Below are 19,050 nucleotides of genomic sequence, written 5' to 3' on the forward strand. Positions count from 1 at the left end.
GAAAAAAATTGGTCCACCGATGTAATCCAACGTCAATCACGACGTCCACTCGACGAAATAAAAAATAAATCAATAAAAAATAGTTTGCGACGAACAATAAAAAATCACTTGCGACGAACACCCACCGCATAATGGCATTTTGACAGATACTGGTAACATATAAACATTTGGGAGGAGCTATCAGTGAGAGCTAGCTCCGCCCAACTGTTTACAGTTGTAACAGGATGAGCCATGATTGGGCATCATGACTTTGCCCAATCATGGCTCTCACTGTTCTCTGTGCCCTGATTGGGCAAAGTCTTGCACCTGACCTGTGGTCAGGTGCAAGCCTTTAGCCAATTAGGGCTTCACAAGGCGCATTGCCTTGTGGGGCGTTCAGTGGTCGAACAGACCGCCGAACGCCCTTATAGTTTGTGTGTTCGGCGAACACATGAACTAGCGATGTTCGAACCCAACCCTAATTCTAACACTTACTGAGACTGTAGGTCCGGAAGCAGGAGATATGCTAACGCGTCTGGCAAGTGTTCAGCGTGAAGTTGGGCTCCACTATTACAAGATGGGTCCCTGGGTGTTAGTCCTCTTTGGTTTCTTGGTGCTCAAGATATACCCTTTTGCTCCAGGCTAACTACTTAAAGATGACATCTATTTCATATATCCCTGCACCCTGGGACCCCCTATTCCCATTTTAGTAGAAACTTGTCCTTGGAAGTTATTCCCTGAAAGGGTATTTCCTCTCCTCCTCAGGAAATTCATCAGATAATGCTGATTCCCAGTGTTACCTCTCCCCAGAGTGACTTTCTGGGGGTGATTTACTAACCTAAACACACGCACGCACTAGGTGCGTGTGATTTTTAAACAGCAAAACTTATGTATCAACCAAAAAGTCTCTAAAAGCATATTTCCACTAATGCCATATATGGAAAAATCATGCACATGATGCATATATAATGCTGCTTCACAGTTTAGACAAAAATGGTTAGCTCATGCATTTACGTTCCTGAATTCATCAACGCAAGCAACACAACATAGAGCTAATTTACACAACATCACCTTGCAATTCATGCTTGGCTTTGCACAACACACCTGCTGGGTGTGTACACACTACAAAGGTGTTTAGATTCCACCCAAAGACCATGCTGGGAGGGAACACACTACAGAGGTGTATACATGTGTGGTGTGTTTATAAGGTTAGTAAATCAACCCCTCTGAGTTACACAGTCAGCTGGGACCAGTTTTCACTACTCCCTCTCTTAGCAGTGTCTTGACTCCTTAGGGGTCTATTCACTAAAGGGTGAAGAGTTTGGAGAAGGCAGGAGAAGTGAACAATCTAGGCCAAAATAGCTGATTTGGAAAAATTCTCCAATTCAGCTCACTTTCCAGTTCAGCTATTTTGGCCTAGATTGTTCCCTTCTCCTGCCTTCTCCAAACTCTTCACCCTTTAGTGAATAGACCCCTTAGTGTCCTTCAGGGGCACTTGTATTTGTTGACAGCACTGGACCTTATGTCTGCCCTTCACTTCTTCTGGTTCAGATACAGACATTGATCCTTTTAGCTGTTGCTGGCAGCTCCTGGTTCTGTCTTAGTTCTGTACTTACCATAAAATCTTTTTTGAAGTGCATTGAGGGACACAAATCCTGCCCCTCTGTGTTTATCAGCCTTAAGGTGCCCATACACTGTACGATTCTCGTACGAGAATCGGGGGAAATCCCGCTATCGTACGAGAATCGTACAGTGTATGGAAGGCGTGCGACCGTTTCTACTGTACGGTCGCACGTCTTCCATCGCACAAGCAGGCTGGAAAACCCGCCGGGAATCGTACGATTCTCTGCGAGTGAGTGGCCTGCTTGTTCCACAACTGACGAACGGGCCGGTGTGCGCACGCGCACACTGCCCGTTTGCCGTCCTTGCAAGCCCGCCCCTCATTGCAGTCATTGCAAGCCCGCCCCTCAAGGGGGCGGGTTTGCGATGATCGCAAGTACGATCTGCCTGTCCAAGATGGGCAGATCGTAAATTTTTTTAAGTACTTTACAACCATCGCAAGACTAAGATCTTGCGATGGTTGTAAAGTGTATGGCCACCTTTATGCACTGCCTACTCACAAAATCGAGGTATGCTGAGTAGAGAACGGGTGGGGGCTGGCCGTATTTGTTTTTTCTTTTTGCAAGTATCCAAACTTCCTGTAGAAGGCAGCATATAACACAACTATTTTAAAATGATTACATTCCTATGTCCCTCAATGGGCTTCAAGAAAAAGATTGTAGGGCAAGTACAATAATCGTATTATGTTGTGTACTTATTGCTTTGTGTAAAAATTAATTTTTGAGTAAAGCTGACATAGCAGTTTCTGTCTAGTAATTAGGCAAACATTTCCAGCCCCTATCTTTTCCCTAGATGCTTTATATGATCTTAATTAGTCAACTTTACTTGATGTTTTTCGTAATGTATAAGCGGTGTTAAAAAAGTGTTAAGCTAGGGTACTAAATAAAAATACATGAGCAAGAGTGCAAACACAAAAATTACTGAATACATTGCTTTTTACTCCAGAACTAACAATATACAAAATAGGGAGTGCAGTGCTGCTCTAACATGTTTGTGATAAAATTTCCAACCATCTAGTAATGTTGAATGACAAGAGGCTGTTAAGTTTGTAATCTATGACTCAACATGCATTCAGATTAAAACATCAGCAAGGTAAGCACAAACAATTCAGAAGGGAATGCTAACACTTTCAGCAGATCAGAAACAGGTTATTAGTTTATATCATCGGCTGCTGTTTTGCACACACCAGCTCTCAAAGTCAAAGTAGATGCAAGCCCTAACTAAGTTATATTTTGTTTTTAAAGCACATGCATCAGACCGCTGTCATGTTTTTTTTAAACAAATTACTGGTTATCACCTACCTAGTATTTTTCAGGGGGATTTTCATGATGCTGACAACATGATGCTGACAACAGTGGGCCATACCTGTGTAGTGTTTGTCAGCATGGACACTTGAAATTTTAAGCTGGAGCCCTTGTGACAGGATGAGAACACAGGAATACAACTGGGAGACAAGAGCATTATCACTCTATATCAGGAAGTGGCTGAACAAGGATCCCAATGGCATGTTTAGCAGGTTATGTTTTAATGAAAGCCTCAGATTAAAAAATATTGAAAATTACTTCTGAAATTACTTTAACCACTTGAGGACCAGTCACTGTTTTAAAATGGTGCTGGGATAGTAGCTATTTGTTTGTGCACCATTTTAAAATGGCACAGTGGGGGTTAAGGCTGAGACAGTCATCTGCCGTTTCAGCTCCTGGGCTTCCTAAGCTTCTACAGATCGCTCCATAGGAGTGGTCAATTCTACAGCTGTATGCACAAGAAATATTGTGCAATTGTAGCGCTCACCCCTGAAGGAGCCGCTGGAATAACCCGAGTCATCACTAGTCTGTATGGGGGTTTGATCTTCAGCTGCTCCATTAGCATTCAACCGCCCTCTTCTAGTGCCCACAAAGTGGACATCCACTCCAGTAATGCACTGCTGAATAACTTTTTATTAAACTTCTTCACACTGGGGAGAGAGGGTATAGGGATCCTAGACATCCAGGGTGTAACAGACATACCCTCCAGACTCACCAGACCTTTTAAGTATCAGTGTAGATCAACTTGTGATACAGCAGATAGTAATTGAAGTAACAGAGGAGCAGGAGATGAGTACAAATCCTCAGCAGGAGAGACACCAGCCATGCTACTGAGGTCCCCTAGATCCTGAGTACCTTCAGCAGCCATCCATTTTTCTGGTTCTCTTCCTCTGGCAAAAGCACGGGCCTCCTCCATAATTTAGCCTCAGGGGAACACTTCCCCCACTCGAGCCTTTGCCCACCCACAGGCCTCAGGCCTAGCCTGGGGGGGGGGGGGGGGGGGGGGGGGGGGGGCTGGACAGCACCCAGTCCTAATCCATGGCTGGTCCTGACTAGTTTCAAACTGAGCACATGGCAAATCCCTCCAGTATATGTACCCTATCCCAGCATGCACCACTGGTTGAGAGAAACCCAGTGATTGGCTGCTGCACTGTACATACACTTACAATGTCTCTCATTGACTGTCCCCCAATATAGCAGGGTCACACTCCACCCAGGGGGGTACAGTCAATGCCAGACACCTGGAATTAACCAGATAAATGCCACTATAATCCAACCAGGCTGACTACAGCCCTGGCAATCACTAACAGGGTTATTCACAAGCTGTGGTGAAACTACAAATCCCATGATGCATCTCTCTCTGGGAGTCATGTCTGTGGCTGTGAGAATCTTGCAATGCCTCATGGGATTTGTAGTTCCACCACAGCTGGAGGGCCGTAGTTTGGCTACCCCTGATCTAGGACAACATAGCTGAACTGGAAAGTGAGCTGAATTGGAGAATTTCTCCAAGTCAGCTATTTTCGCTTAGATTGTTCTCCTGCCTTCTCCAAACTCTTCACCCTTTTTTGAATAGCCATGTTAATGTCTAGTAGCCACCTCACAAAAGGTGATGGGGGCTACACAATGTTCTGGGGAAGGGAAATATGTTCCAAACCCTACATTCTCTGTATGGCCCCACTCACACGTGCACATTTTGTTGCTCAAAGTTTTAAAACACTCAACAACCAAAATCCCATGCTGTTCACAGGTGCCTGTAGCTCAATACCTGAAGCTCAAAAAAGGTACATGAGGTACTTTTGAAGCAGAATGGGGCTTTTGGCACTATAGATTTGAATGGAAGTGCCTAAAAAGTGGACAAAATGCCTAAAAAGGAGTGTGTTTTAAGGGTAAACAATGATCAATTTCTCCTAGTACCTAGCTTTCCACTGGCTAAAACAAAAATACTTGTCTGAATACAACTGAAAAAAATGCACAAAAAACTCCAAAATCACTGGTAATTGCGCACACTCAGGTGTGAATGCAGCCTTAATGTAATGGTGCTATGGATAGGAAAGCATAAATGGGGCACTGGCACTCCAAATAGTGAATAGTGTGTCTTTTATTGACGAAAGTGCAGCATATGGCAGGATCCCCATCTTCAGGCAACACATAGATTAACCTGATGTAACATGGTGGTGAGTCCACCTGATAGTTTTGACCGAATATATTGCAATAGACAAGACATTTCATGTGTCATTCTCTCATGTGTATTCTTTTGAATTCTGTTGGGATTATGACATCATTATGATGTTGGGATTATGAATTCTGTTGAGATTATGACATCATTATGATGTCACAAGGGGCAGTAGAAGCGGTGTGGTAGGTTCTGGTGTCATGCACTTGAGTAAATATACAGTATGTGTGTTCACACTTACACTGAATCACATGTCTTGCCTGAAGAGGGGGATCCTGCGTGGCCCCGAAACGTTGCATTCATGTGATATGCTGCACTTTCATCAAGAAAAGACGCACTATTCACTATTTGGAGTGCCGGTGCCCCATTTATGCTTTGTATATGTAACAGCGCCATACGATGGACACTGCAGCATCCACCAGTCGGTTCAAGACATAGTGGTCAGGAGTGCAATGGGTTCATGGACTGGTGCTATGGATAGGAGACATTGGGCATCCTGGTGTGTTCACTGTTCTAACTCAGAAGGAGGTTATGACACACAAGTGTCATAGACATTCCCCTGCTGCCCTGACTGGGCTTAAAATAGAGAAAACTACAATACAAAATATCACACTACACATTTCACAACATAATTGGGTATCAGAAATAGAAATGTAAAGTTAAATGAGTGGCTGGATAAATGAAAAGAACATGCTATTGTTTATTGCTTAAAAGTTAAAGTCTTTTTTTCCATGATTTGTGTTTCTTTTAATAAAAATTCTATCTGCTGAGCTTAACACATTAATGCAGTCATTTGGTTTGTGCAGTTGATACTGGATTTTAAAATATATGCAATGCTAATTGTAATAATGAATAATTAATGAAACCTTATCTTAAAAGACAAGCTAGTGGTATTTAAAAAGCCTTCAGAAAAACAAGTTATTAATGTTTTGTGTGATGCAGATTTAGTACTTCTGCACAGGCCCTCCCATGAGACTGCATTAAAGATTTAGGTAATACTGCCCAACCAGCATTACACCAAGAGGTTGTTTAGACTTTAAGGAAGAAGTATTGTGCATGCAGTAGTTTATTTAGTGCACGGTTTTATGTCTGGAAGACTGTTTGTTTTTTCCACTCTGCAAATCATTGATCAGGTCAACATAAATTTTTGTTGTTAGAATTCATGTCAGCTCCTGGACTGTAATGGAGACTAATCCTTCTATCTATCAGCGTACAATAAGGTTTAAGTGAAAGGTGCTGGATCAACAGCTTCAATGGATTCGGTAGCATGTGACATAAAACTGCATTGAAGGATTAGCTAAGATCACTGGTACTATTCATAGTTTTCTTATATGCAAGTGATGTGTTAAGTATTTGTTAATACAACAATGTGTGCTATACAAAGGAAGCAATTAGGTAAATATATAGTGTATGTTGTTACAAAAAACAGACAGCAGTATATTTTTAAAATATCTTACTCTTCTAGTTAGATTTTTTTTTATTTAGTTTACACAATTGAGAATACAGTAGGGAGAAGGAAACTCTTAAAACTGCATGATAGTGGGTGGCAGAGCCCAAAAGTGAGTTGATTTCCAGGCAAACAACTAAATGCATAGATTAAATACATATACAGGGGCTGCTTTACCATGCCAAAGGATTTGTGATTCTGCCTATCTAGTCCAGAGTTTTGAATAGCTTTTGGAAGGCAGGATACCTGATTTTTCTCTGCTGCAGATAAAAAAACACTTACAAGTGCTGTATCTCCCCCACTCTGTAATTGGACAGTGAAAGGAGAAGCAGCAGAATAATGATCTTCCCGTCACTCTCCTCTCTTCTTTTAATCACTTGCTGTCTGGAGCAATGTTTTGATATTTGCACACACAATAATAAAATCTGAATTTTTGGCAAGAAAACAGCTTCAGACCCCCAAATAAGTATATCCTTCATCCTCTACAGAACATTTACAGGGTTATTCACAAAAGGGTGAAGAGTTTGGAAAAAGCGGGAGGAGTGAACAATGTAGGACAACATGGCTGAACTGGAAAGAGAGCTGAATAACACATGGAACATGGAAATAAAAACCCGACAGAGGTTCTAACCAGGGATGCACAGAAATTTTTTCTGAAACATTTAGGCCGAAAAAGGGTACTTTGGGCAAAATGCTGAAAGTACCATAACAGCCAAAAATGCGGCTGAAAACTCAGTGGATCTTTAGGCTTCTCTCCTCCCCGGTGGGCATGAGTCTGTGTCACCCCTGTTTTGCAGAAACAGACCAGTGCCCAATGGGGAGGAGACAGCTCAGGATGCTAAGTGAAACGATGCAGGGGAGGAGTCAGCTGTTACAGGAGGCCAAGCTTTACTCCCACCCCACTTGGCCTTCTGTGACGATGAGTCAGCATGGCGAGCAGAAGAGTCAGGATGGAGAGCATGTTACAAACACTCAGCGATCAGCTGATTGCTAAGTATTTGTAAATAACTGATGACAAAGTAAGCTTACTGTGTCCCCTGTTATGAATGAACATGAAGTGCTCTACATTACTTCCTGTTCATTCCTGATTGTAGTAATTCATACTATATCCACAGTTTATGAATGGACAGGAACACTCAGAATATAGGCTTTCTGTTCATTTAGAACAGGGGCTGCACAAAAAGAGATTGTGGACTCTGTGTCCTCAATCTCTTTTCTATTCAGTAAAGTAAAAAAATAAATAAAGTAAAACATTTTGAAAAGGTTGGGAAAAAAACACAATTTTTGGTTTCGGCCTGACAAACTTTGTATGTTCGGTTTCGGTCTAAAAATTCAATTTTGGTGCATCCCTAGTTCTAACCCCTTATTACTCACCCAATAATTTAAGAAAATGCTTCAGATACACTTTAGATGATGACGAACTACACGCTGGAATTCAGTGGCTAGTTAACCACATCAGTGTCCATCCATTATTGTAATATTAGAATTAGCTGGAGTGAACATTTAAATTAGTCTGACAATCTGTATATGATGGTTTGCTGCTTTAATACCTTTCAGTTGAACTGGCACAAATCTGTAATAGGAGAAAAGTAAAAAAAACACACATCTGACCATGCAGGTGTAAGGAATGTATTCATACATGGTAAATGGAAATCCTTGTGTATAGGTACAGGAGGACCATGCATATTTGAAGGGTATAAAGAAGGCTTGGCTAGGGATATCTTTAGCACACATGATCTGTTGCAAGTACGTCAACAGGACTATTAGTATGGCAGCTCTTGTAAGACACAAACCCTCGGCCGGCCAGCTTCGGCTTACTGCACGGCTAAGCCGAGCCGATGCATATGCGATCGGCTCGACTGAGCCCCTCGGCCATCACCGGGAGCTGTACGGGCTATTGTGAATAGCCCGTACAGCACCCCCTCGGTTCTACTGAACCGAAGGGGTCCTGGGGCCGAAGCTAGCCGAAGGATCGGCCGAAGCTACGGCCAGATCCCTCGGCAGCTTCGTGAATAGACCCCTGTATCTCATAGAGAGATTTACATCTCAAGTACTTGTAAAGCCTAATATCTGATGATGAAATTAGGTGCATAACGTGCTATGATCTTATTATACCTTTCAGATACAAATACAAATATAACAACATAACTGTAAAAGTAAAAGAACATCTCAAAGTAGAATCCGATTCTCATCATTCCAATCCTACAATATAGATTACCATAGGTCCTCTCATCAACCCGTGACAAATGATCCAGCCCTCGTCTTGTCTCCATCCCCCTTGTCCCCCTATCTAGTGTGGTGAAATATCTCCTGTGGATGAGCTGACAACCAAATAAGACAATTCAAGCAAGAAATAAACTAATAAACAATCTAGACTAAGCAGCCCAGAGAGCCCTAGATAGGTCTGCCTGGTGTATTCAGAGAACTAGAGATTCTAAATCATTCCAGGCCTTCCAAATTTTTTCATATGCTGGTATTGTATTGTTTAGCCTTGCTGTTAGGTATTCCATACTTTGTACCTCTTGAATCCTTTGGTATAAGTCAAATTGGGAAGGAGGAGATATACGTTTTCAGTGCAATGCTATAAGACAGCGAGCTGCTGTCAGGATGTGGGAAGCCAATCTATTATTATATTTGTTAAGTTGTGGGAATGGAAGACCCAGCAAGTAATGTATAGGGGTTAGGGGGAATTGTATCTGCAGTAGCCTCTCCAGAGTATTCAGGACCACCTCCCAGAAAACACGTATCCGAGGACAGGCCAAAAACACATGGAATAGGGAACTCACCTGTGCGTCTCCTCTCCAACAGAGTGGCGATACCGTCTGAAAGATTGAGTGGAAAAATTCTTGGGTATGGTACCAATGGAATAGAATCTTGTACTGGTTTTCTTTATAAACTGAACATATGGAGGATTTAGCTGCCGATTTCCATATAATTTTCCATTGATCCTCGGTTATAGTGATACCCAGGATTTTTTCCCATTTAACCATGTACGGGTGTTGAATTAATTGTTCCTGACAAGAAGCATTTGGTATAACGTAGAGATCATACCTCTGGTAGATGTGGACGTACTGCAGATCGACTCAAATGGAGTTCGTTTATGAAAGATAAGGTTACTAGTTATGGATTGAGCAAGATGTTTTATTTGAAGGTATGGAAACATTGTTTTGGAAGGTAAGTCAAACCTGTCTTTTAAGATAGGAAAAGGAAGTAGGGCTCTGGTGGTGACATCCATTATGTCTTTGTAAATGAATAAATGTTTGGATCTCCATGAGGAGTACCATTCCCGTGACAAGCTGGATTGGAGATTGGGGTTCAATATAACCAGGGTTAGGGATGATTTCACCGCAGCCAGGTTGTAAGAGTATTTGGACCGGTTCCAAAGCTTCAGTTAGAATGGTTGTTTTAATATACTATCACATTATGGCCACTAGATGGCGCGAAGGAGAATAAAAAGAAGATATTTATTTTCTATGCTCCTTTAGGCTATAATGCAAAATTACGTGAAAGCATAGAACAAAGTTTCACATTTGTAACAGAAAAACTGTTACAAGTGGGAAGTGGGAAACTAAAGAAAGTTTGTTTTGCCACATATTTACACAGAACAAACATCCACAGATATTTGCAGGTTCAACTTTAATATGTTAATGTAAGTTTAAAAGTCATTATCAATACGTGAATGCATTGCGTTAGGCATTCCATTCGCAGGAATTGGGTGCCAAAACACTGAAACAATTACCATTTTTGCAACAGAGCACCACAACGCACAGTACTGCAAAATATACTGTCTGTCCTTGTGTGGCTACGTGCACTAACTTCAGTGTATCTATGGAGTAAGCCATTGCTGCCATCCAGGCTGAACTTCAACCATGTCTTTCTCTCTTCTTTACATAAGGGCTGGATAGATTAGTAGTTTACAGTGGAAGAAACGTTGTTTGTGTTTTCAGTTCAGCTCACAGTATTTGACAAGGGAATTGCATTCATACATCCACCACAACTAATAACTGGTAAGTGGCAATATATAAGATGGTTCCTTGGCCTCAACTACTAGCTTCCTTTTGATCTGCATGTGACTATCTACTGCCCTTCTTCTAACCTGCTTTTGACCAACTTCAAATGTGTTCAATGTTTCTAATTTCCTGCTTCTAACATCCCTTTTGAGCTTCATGAGCTACTTTTGCATTTCCATTGACCTGTATTGGAAGGTAAGCAGTTCCGAGGCAAAGAAATAAAAAAAAAAACATGTACAAAAGCCTTAATAATGTTCAAAACATATGCTAGATTTTACCTACAGGTAGAGTTGATACGGTTGATGATAGTGAAACAAAACTGTGGATCCTGCTCCAGCTGAAGAAAGGCATTCGGGGAAAGGTATCTAGGACCTTTTAGGAAGGTATAATTATTTTAAGAATAAAAACAGCAATAATAATAATAATATAAGAGGTGTGTGGAAAATACAATACACTAAGGTGGTTGTTATAAACAAAAACTACATATTTTAAACCTTTATATTTTTGACAGTCCCCAGGTTTATTTTGATATATATTCAAACCCATAATTTATTGCCCCCAGGATTTGGTGCACACCCTGTGACATTTATGGTCAAAGTAAAAGGAAAGAAATTGAAAATAAACCTATTAAATGGAAAGCATTACTAAGAATTATTTCAAGAATCAGCATGTTAGGTCTTGTAGCTGGTAAATGCTTTATGTATTTGATTTAGCTATTCAGGACTTTATAAAGCTGGAGACAGATAAGCAGCTTGAGGAAGTCTAATTGTTTTGCAATGGAGCAGGTGGGCTGACGCTAATTCTATCTGTAAGTACTGACGAAAATCTTTATCAAGAAGCTGAACACACAAGAGAAGTGATGTTGTGATCATAAAAAATATCCACGGGACTTATTATTTGTAATTCTTTAAGGCAAAGCTGTATTTTCACTCTGCAAAGAACATCATGTGATCAATTTTGCAGTGTATTATTCAGGCTAAACATTTGCACTGAATTTCATGATTTTGTTTGATTAAAGGTTTATCTTAGTAATCCTAATTTAATGGGGAGAAAAGAAAATGAGATAATTTAACCTCATCCATACTGCCTTATTTGTGTATAAGAACATAGTACAAAATGTTATGCGGATTTAGCTATTTTCTTAGAAGTTTAAATAAACATTTAAAATGTGAAGACAAACATCAATGATTAAGATATTATAAAAGATTGACTGCACAAATAAATAGTTTTGTTTTGGAAATACAAATCCACCCTGCTCATATAAGTATTTCAGAATATTTTACAAGTTGTGGGCGAGAGAACAAATGGCATTATATATATATATATACTTACCATTCTTAGATTCTTGGATGTGATTGCTTCATTCGTTTTCTTTTCCCAGGTTAAGTACTTTTTCTGCAAGTACAGAAAAATATTGATCCTGACAGAATTCTAGTGTCCTTATAACTTTCCGTGAACTGAACTTGTATTTCAAACAATGTTATCGGTTTTTCAAACTATTGTGTGTGAACTGCAAAAGACCTCCTCCCTATGTAATGTAAATGAGGAATGCAGGAAGTGTTCAAAGTCCAAATTTAGAAGAGCAAACCAAGGTGACAATGCTGTTTCTCCATAGAGTGAGATGTGGAAAAGTCCAAAGAGAGTGGGTGTTTGTGCAAAGCACTTTATATGCAACGTTTTCTATGGAAACAGACATCTTGATATATTATGGCCTTTTAGATGAAGATCTGCAGAAAATATTTTATTTCCTCTTTGCTACAGTGTACTGGGTTAATAATGAAAAAACAAAATTGCTGATGAGGGTTTACCTGTACAAAACATAACTTTTGTTGTTAGGAAACCAAATAGCTAATAATAGCAATAGTTAGTCGAAAAGAAAAAAACCCGGAGCCTTGCTCTGGTGAATCATTTCAAGCTGAGTCTTTGCAAGATGATTTATGCACTGTCAACTATAAAAAATAAATATGGGTAAAGTACTCAGTGAAAAATGTATACTGGCAACTACTGATGTCAACAGAAGCAATTGTTTCTTCAGATTAGGATATAAGGGAAAAATAAACAGATCTAAATGTTTAATTGAACATGTTATGTCACTGGAGTATGCAAGAAGGAAAAGGATTTGCAAAGGCCTTGCCTCAGGGGGTCAGTCTCCAAACATAACATTTCGAAAGGAGTAGGAGGATCCTGGGAAGACTGAACTCTGAAGCTCTGGAAAAGGAAGTGACATAGTTGAAGGGCACTCCAGAATAGTAGAGAAAGGTCTTTAATACTTTTTATGCCCTGAATGGATTTCCATTTTTCAGAGAATCTAAAATGAGCCCATAGGAATTGACAGTCCCAACAGACATATTTAAAAAAAGGAATCCTGATTGTAAAAGTGTGCAGAAGAAATATTATTACTTGACAATATATTAATTTGCCATAATCATAGCCATACACAAAGCCAGAGAGGTACCAGTTGATTAAATTGATTTTTGTTCCCCCTGGGCACAGGGGAAGAGATATGTTATACAGGAATCTATGGAAACTTTGGAAACATTGCCCAATTTCTTTGGTTTTGATAACCAATTTCCCTTGGCCTCTCTCAATGTGTGGAATGAAATATTTCAGCCTCATGTCCCTGAAAACTCTAGCCAGAGCCCTCTTTGATATGTGTCCAAGTTTGTAGTATGTTTGCTTAATCCTATCCTGTTGGTCTTTGCTTTTAAAGACATACAGTACAAGTCGACACATTAAGTTGGACACATAGGATCTTCAAAAATCTAACCTGGTTATCTGGTTAAAAATTGACTATGGAAAGTCCAGTTTGCAGTATAAGAGATAACAATGCCAACTCCTCTAAATTGGGGACTAGAGAGGTACAATGGTAAAACAGATGAAAATGGTAAATACAAAACTTGCAAAAGTTATATGTATGAACTTGTTTTTCCTGTATGAAAGCAATCTGTACTCTCATCCTCCACATGTCACCAAGCAAACTGACTGTTTTACAGGAATATTCAAGCCCATTCAAGACATTTCAGGAATTCATTTTGGACACAGATCTTGCCATCTGTACAGTGGTATTGGGGCAAGACATGTCTCTGAAAAAAAACAAAGGGTGGAGGGAGGGGAGAGGTGAGTGAAAAGAAAGAAGGATTGGGAGAGATAACAATGAAAATTGATTAAATAGAGGGAAGACAGGGGTCAAAGAAGGAGTGTACAACAACCCCCAAAATGAACACAACAAGTAACTTGATAAAGATTATTGGGATTTAGGCATAAATATGAAGGCAGTGTAGTTCCCACTACACCCATGAAATGGAAGTTGAAGGATCTCTAGATGGGGAATGAAAGTCAACAATGGAGTGGATAAAAAAGTACACAGGGGTCATAGAAAATGCTGACAGTGTACACCGGCCTACAGCAACATGTTAAAATGTGATGCTGTTAGTCTAACCTTGACCAGCAGGGGATCATGCTTGAAATACTGTGCATTCTAAACCTTAAATGAAACAGGTTGTAACAGATCCTGGGCAGAAAAGAAGTTCTCACACTGCCTTTCCACCAGTTAGATATAACATGGAAGGGCGGAGTCTGCTGGGGATCTTTTTTATGATGTTTCACTCCTGTTTGGACTGCTGAGTGTAGATTTTATGCAGCTTGATCCTATTTTAACCACTTCCAGCGGGTTCACGTAAATGTACGTTGGAAGTGGTTATACCAAGAACATGGCTGCTGCTACCTTTTTAAACATCTGTCGATTGCTGTTTAAATGCAAGCAATCCGGCGCCTGTACATGCGCCAGATGAATGGTACGCTGTCACCGCACCAATCGGCTTCCCGGAGTCCATTGTCCCCCGTAAGAGCCCAGGACCGGCACTGCTGGTCTCCCCTGATGGATTGGAGGAGAGATCAGCAGCCCTCCAGCCGCTGATCTCTCCTCCAATCACTGGATCCGGAAGTGATGTGCATTACATCACTTCCGGTGTCACTGGGCACATTCTCCTAGAGCCAGAAGAAGAAGCAGGTGAAGCAGATCTCTGCTCCATCAGCTTCTCTGAAAGACTCCTGATGTCTCCATAGGAGTCTTGTTAGCCCCCTATGTGATAGCAATAAAGCTGAGTTTAAAAAAAATTCTAAAAATTAAAGTAAAAGATGAAAAACAATTAAAATTGCAAAAAAAAGTTAAAGTCCCCCGCCCCCCACATTCACACACATACAAAGCACACAAGCGTCAGATGCACCTACGTGCAAAAACGGAAATCACGCCACACATGTTACATATCGTCCCGAGAATCAGAGTGAGAGCAATAATTCTAGGCCTATCAATCACTGTTAACACTAAACTGATGAGCCGTAAAAGCGTTTAAAGCGATGTCTATGGGAAATTCTGGTTATTGTAGTTTTTTTGCGGTTTCACAGATGCACGCAATTTTAACCGGCAGCTATTGCCATCAGGAGTCTGTTTAAAGTTGTAAAGCCGACTGTCGGCTTTACAACAGAAGCGATTCTGGCGACTTACCTGTCGTCAGATCGCTTCTGTGTCCGTAGAAGGGGCGCCGCCGCCGTGCTTCCCGGGCTCTGTTGCCCCTCCTATGGGCACGGGACCGGCTTCCTTGGTGTCCTCAGGGGGCTGGGGAGGAGTTCGACAAACTTCCGTTCATCGATCCCCTCCCCGTTCTATTGGACCGGGATAGCAGTCAAAGTAAAGTAAAACCTCCAACCTCCTCCGAGAGGCAAAATCGCTCCAGACTGATATTCTCCTGGTCAAGGAAACCCATTTTTCTACGTCCAAAACGCCTCAGCTTCACTTTAGAGACTTTCCACATGTTTTCTTATCTTCCTCAGAAAAGAAAAAAGCAGGAGTCCTTATTGCAATCAACTCTTCTGTATCCTTCCAATTATATAACTGCGTCTCAGACCCAATGGGTAGATACATCATTCTCGTATGTACCATAAATAACGTGCTTTGTACTATTGCTAATCTATATCCTCCAAATGTGGGACAAATTTGTGCGTAAGTTCTTCTGTATTCTTAACAAACAGCGTCAAGGTATTTTACTTATTGGAGGGGACTTCAATGCGATCACTGATCCTCATCTGGACTCGACCTCAGTGAATAGCCGCTCTCATTGCTCCCTAGGTAAGCGTTTTCACCGCCATGGCCTGCTCGACATATGGAGATGTCAACATGGTAGCGAAAGGGACTACACCTTTTTCTCCCATGCTCATCACTCTTATTCAAGGATAGATATGTTTTTAACAGATGCCACTTCGCATCAATTATTGGTCTCCTCCACTATTGAAACTATCTCTTGGTCTGATCATGCTCCGATAACGCTCAGTGTCGAGGACCATCTCCAACCCAGCCCTACTTTTGTTTGGAGACTCAATACCTTCCTCCTATCTCATCAGGAAATCTCCCAACAGATTTTAGATGCACAAAAAGATTATTTAGCTCCTAATGATCTGACCGTTACACACTATGGAATGCACGTAAAGCGTATATTAGAGGGGTTATGATCAAACTAAGTTCCTATTTTTTTTAAAAACGCTCTTCCCAAATCGCACAACTACTGCTTTCAATTACTAGTTTAGATGAGCTTAATAAAAACAATCTCCTTCACCTAAGTCTATCCACTACACTACTGGGTTTAAGACAGAAACTGAGACTACTCCTCCTCCATAAATATGAGTGCTCCTTAAAACGCATTAAAGCTGACTCCCATGCCCTTGACAATAAAGCAGGTTCTTTTCTAGCTAAGAGGCTCAAAGCCCGATCACATAATTCCAGGCTCTCTCACCTCACTGATCCGGTCACAGGGACCAAAACCACCCACCCTCAACAGATGACTGACATCTTTAAACAATACTACCACTTGCTGTATAACCTCCGAGATGACCCCACAACTAACCAACCCACTGCCACTCAAATTAACACTTTCCTTAGCTCTGTCAATCTTCCCAATCTTACGAAGGAGCAAGTGTCCGATCTATCCGCTCCTGTTACCACTCATGAAATTATCCTACCCATTGATTCTCTACCCTCCATTAAATCTCCGGGACCTGATGGTTACCCTAATGAATACTATAAAAACTTTAAACATATCCTTGCTCCACACCTCTGTGAGATTTACAATCGGACTATGTCTTTGGGTACTTTCCCGAAAGAAATGCTTCATGGTATTATAGTGACCATCCCTAAGCCCGACAAAGATCAATCCTCCCCTAGTAATCACAAACTCATTTCATTACTGAACACTCATGTCAAAATCTATGCGAAGATACTGTCTAGAAGACTTCTACACATCCTCCCTCTACTGATAAACCCCGACCAAGTAGGCTTTGTGCATGGACGTCAGGCCCCGGACGGCAATAGACGCCTATTAAATATATTAAGACACGTGGAACTCAATAAGAACCCCTCCCTCTTTCTCTCCCTGGATGCCAAAAAGGCGTTCGACAGAATCAATTGGGACTTCCTGAAAGCAGTATTATTGAAGTTTGGTTTTATAGGCCCAATACTGAACGCTATCTTGGCTTTATATTCCACGCCTAACGCAAAGGTACTCACTTTCGGACTCCTCTCCGACGAATTTCAAATTACCAACGGCACTCGCCAGGGGTGCCCACTTTTCCCTATCATATTTGTTCTAGTAATGGAACCTCTCGCGACTCTAATTCGTTCACATCCCCACATTCATGGCATTGAAGTAGGCCCCACAACCAATAAAATAGGTCTATTTGCGGATGATGTAGTCCTTATACTCTCTCGCCCACTAACATCCCTTCCCGCTGTAAGACACCTTCTAGACCGATTTAGCGAAGTCTCATATTACAAGATCAACAACACAAAATCTCACCTCCTAGGACTTAATATTTCCCCCTCTCTACAACTAACTTTACAAGCAGCTTACCCCTATGCTTGGGCGAATTCATCCATCACTTATCTTGGCATTCAACTCCCAGCCTCATCAACGAAACTATTTGACTACAACTACAAACCACTTCTCCAAACCATACCTAAAGACCTGCCCTCCCTCTCCAAATTGTACCTACAGTATGTGGTAGAGTAGCAGCATTTAAAATGTTAATCCTTCCCAAAATACTCTATATCTTTCGAACTCTTCCCATAATTCCCCCCACCACTTTTTTTACCCACATGCAAAAACTAATCCTCCGTTTCGTATGGCATAATAAGAAACCTAGATGTTCTGCACAAATCCTATATAAACATAAATCCATGGGAGGGCTCGCCCTTCCTAACCTAGCTAAGTACTACGCAGCTACAATCCTAGCCCAGGTTCAACACTGGTGCCAAAATACACAAGACAAACTGTGGGCTCAAATGGAACTTTACCTACTGTCTTGTACCTCTGCTGTGAATCTCTTACTGTCGCTTAACGTGACTCCAATCCCTCTTTCCTCGACCTTTCCGACTATACAATCCACACTCACAACGTGGAAACCCCTGCCTACCTCCTTCCCATGTACCAAATCCGTCCACACATTTCCCACTCCACTAGATTTTTTAGAACGCTGCATCCCCCACCTGAATCTGAGACACTGAAGAAAATCCAGGATTTATTTCATACAAGACCTTTATAGTCGGAAAACGCTTAAATCTATGCCTACCCTGTGGGAGCAATATAACCTCCCCAAACGTGAAACATACCGATATCTACAGGTGTCACATCTCCTGACTTCGCGTTCAATACCACTAACTATACCAATTGATGCCAACCTCCATAAATTCTTATTTAGCTCCACCCCTATCAAATGAGGTATCTCTACATTCTATGCCCTCTTAGGTCTCTATAATCATTTTCAAAAAACCTCTCCCATGATCAAATGGGAACAGGAACTTGGTACCTCCTTCTCAGATACCCAATGGAAACTGGCACTTCAAGCATCGCACAGGGCATCCCGCTGCTCTAACCATTGGGAACTTTTCCAAAAAATTATCCATAGGTGGTATCATACCACTTACAAATTATCCAAATTCTCGGCCTCAAATTCACCACTTTGCTGGAGACTGTGTGGCTGCATTGGTTCAAATTCTCACATCTTTTGGCACTGCAGGTCCCTCCGTGTGTTCTGGAATAGAGTCTTCCGTATTATCTCCCATTTTTCCCCCTCACCTCTCTCTCCATCCCCAGAACTCGCCCTACTGCATATTAATATTGATATTTTCCCACCGGCAACTCGCACTATAGTTGTGCATATTCTCTATGCAGCTAAATTGTTGATTACCCGTAGATGGTTACAAACAACTCCTCCTAACATAATTGACCTGATTTCATTAGTTAACACCCAATATTCCTATAAAAAGATGTTTGCCATGAAAAATAACTCATATCCTATATTCCTTTCAGCTTGGAAAAAATGGATTGTACATCCATACTGCATTGTTTGATCTCTAATATTGCCTGACGCATAACTGGTTCATACCTTGTCTTCCCTCCTTCCTCCCCTCCTCTCTTTCCACTTGTTTTGTCATCCTCCCTTCCTCCTAACCTCCCTATAAATGGAAAT

This window comes from Nanorana parkeri, unplaced genomic scaffold, assembly GCF_000935625.1.
Source record: "Nanorana parkeri isolate BGI_ZX_2015 unplaced genomic scaffold, ASM93562v1 scaffold241, whole genome shotgun sequence".
Taxonomy (NCBI): Eukaryota; Metazoa; Chordata; class Amphibia; order Anura; family Dicroglossidae; genus Nanorana; species Nanorana parkeri.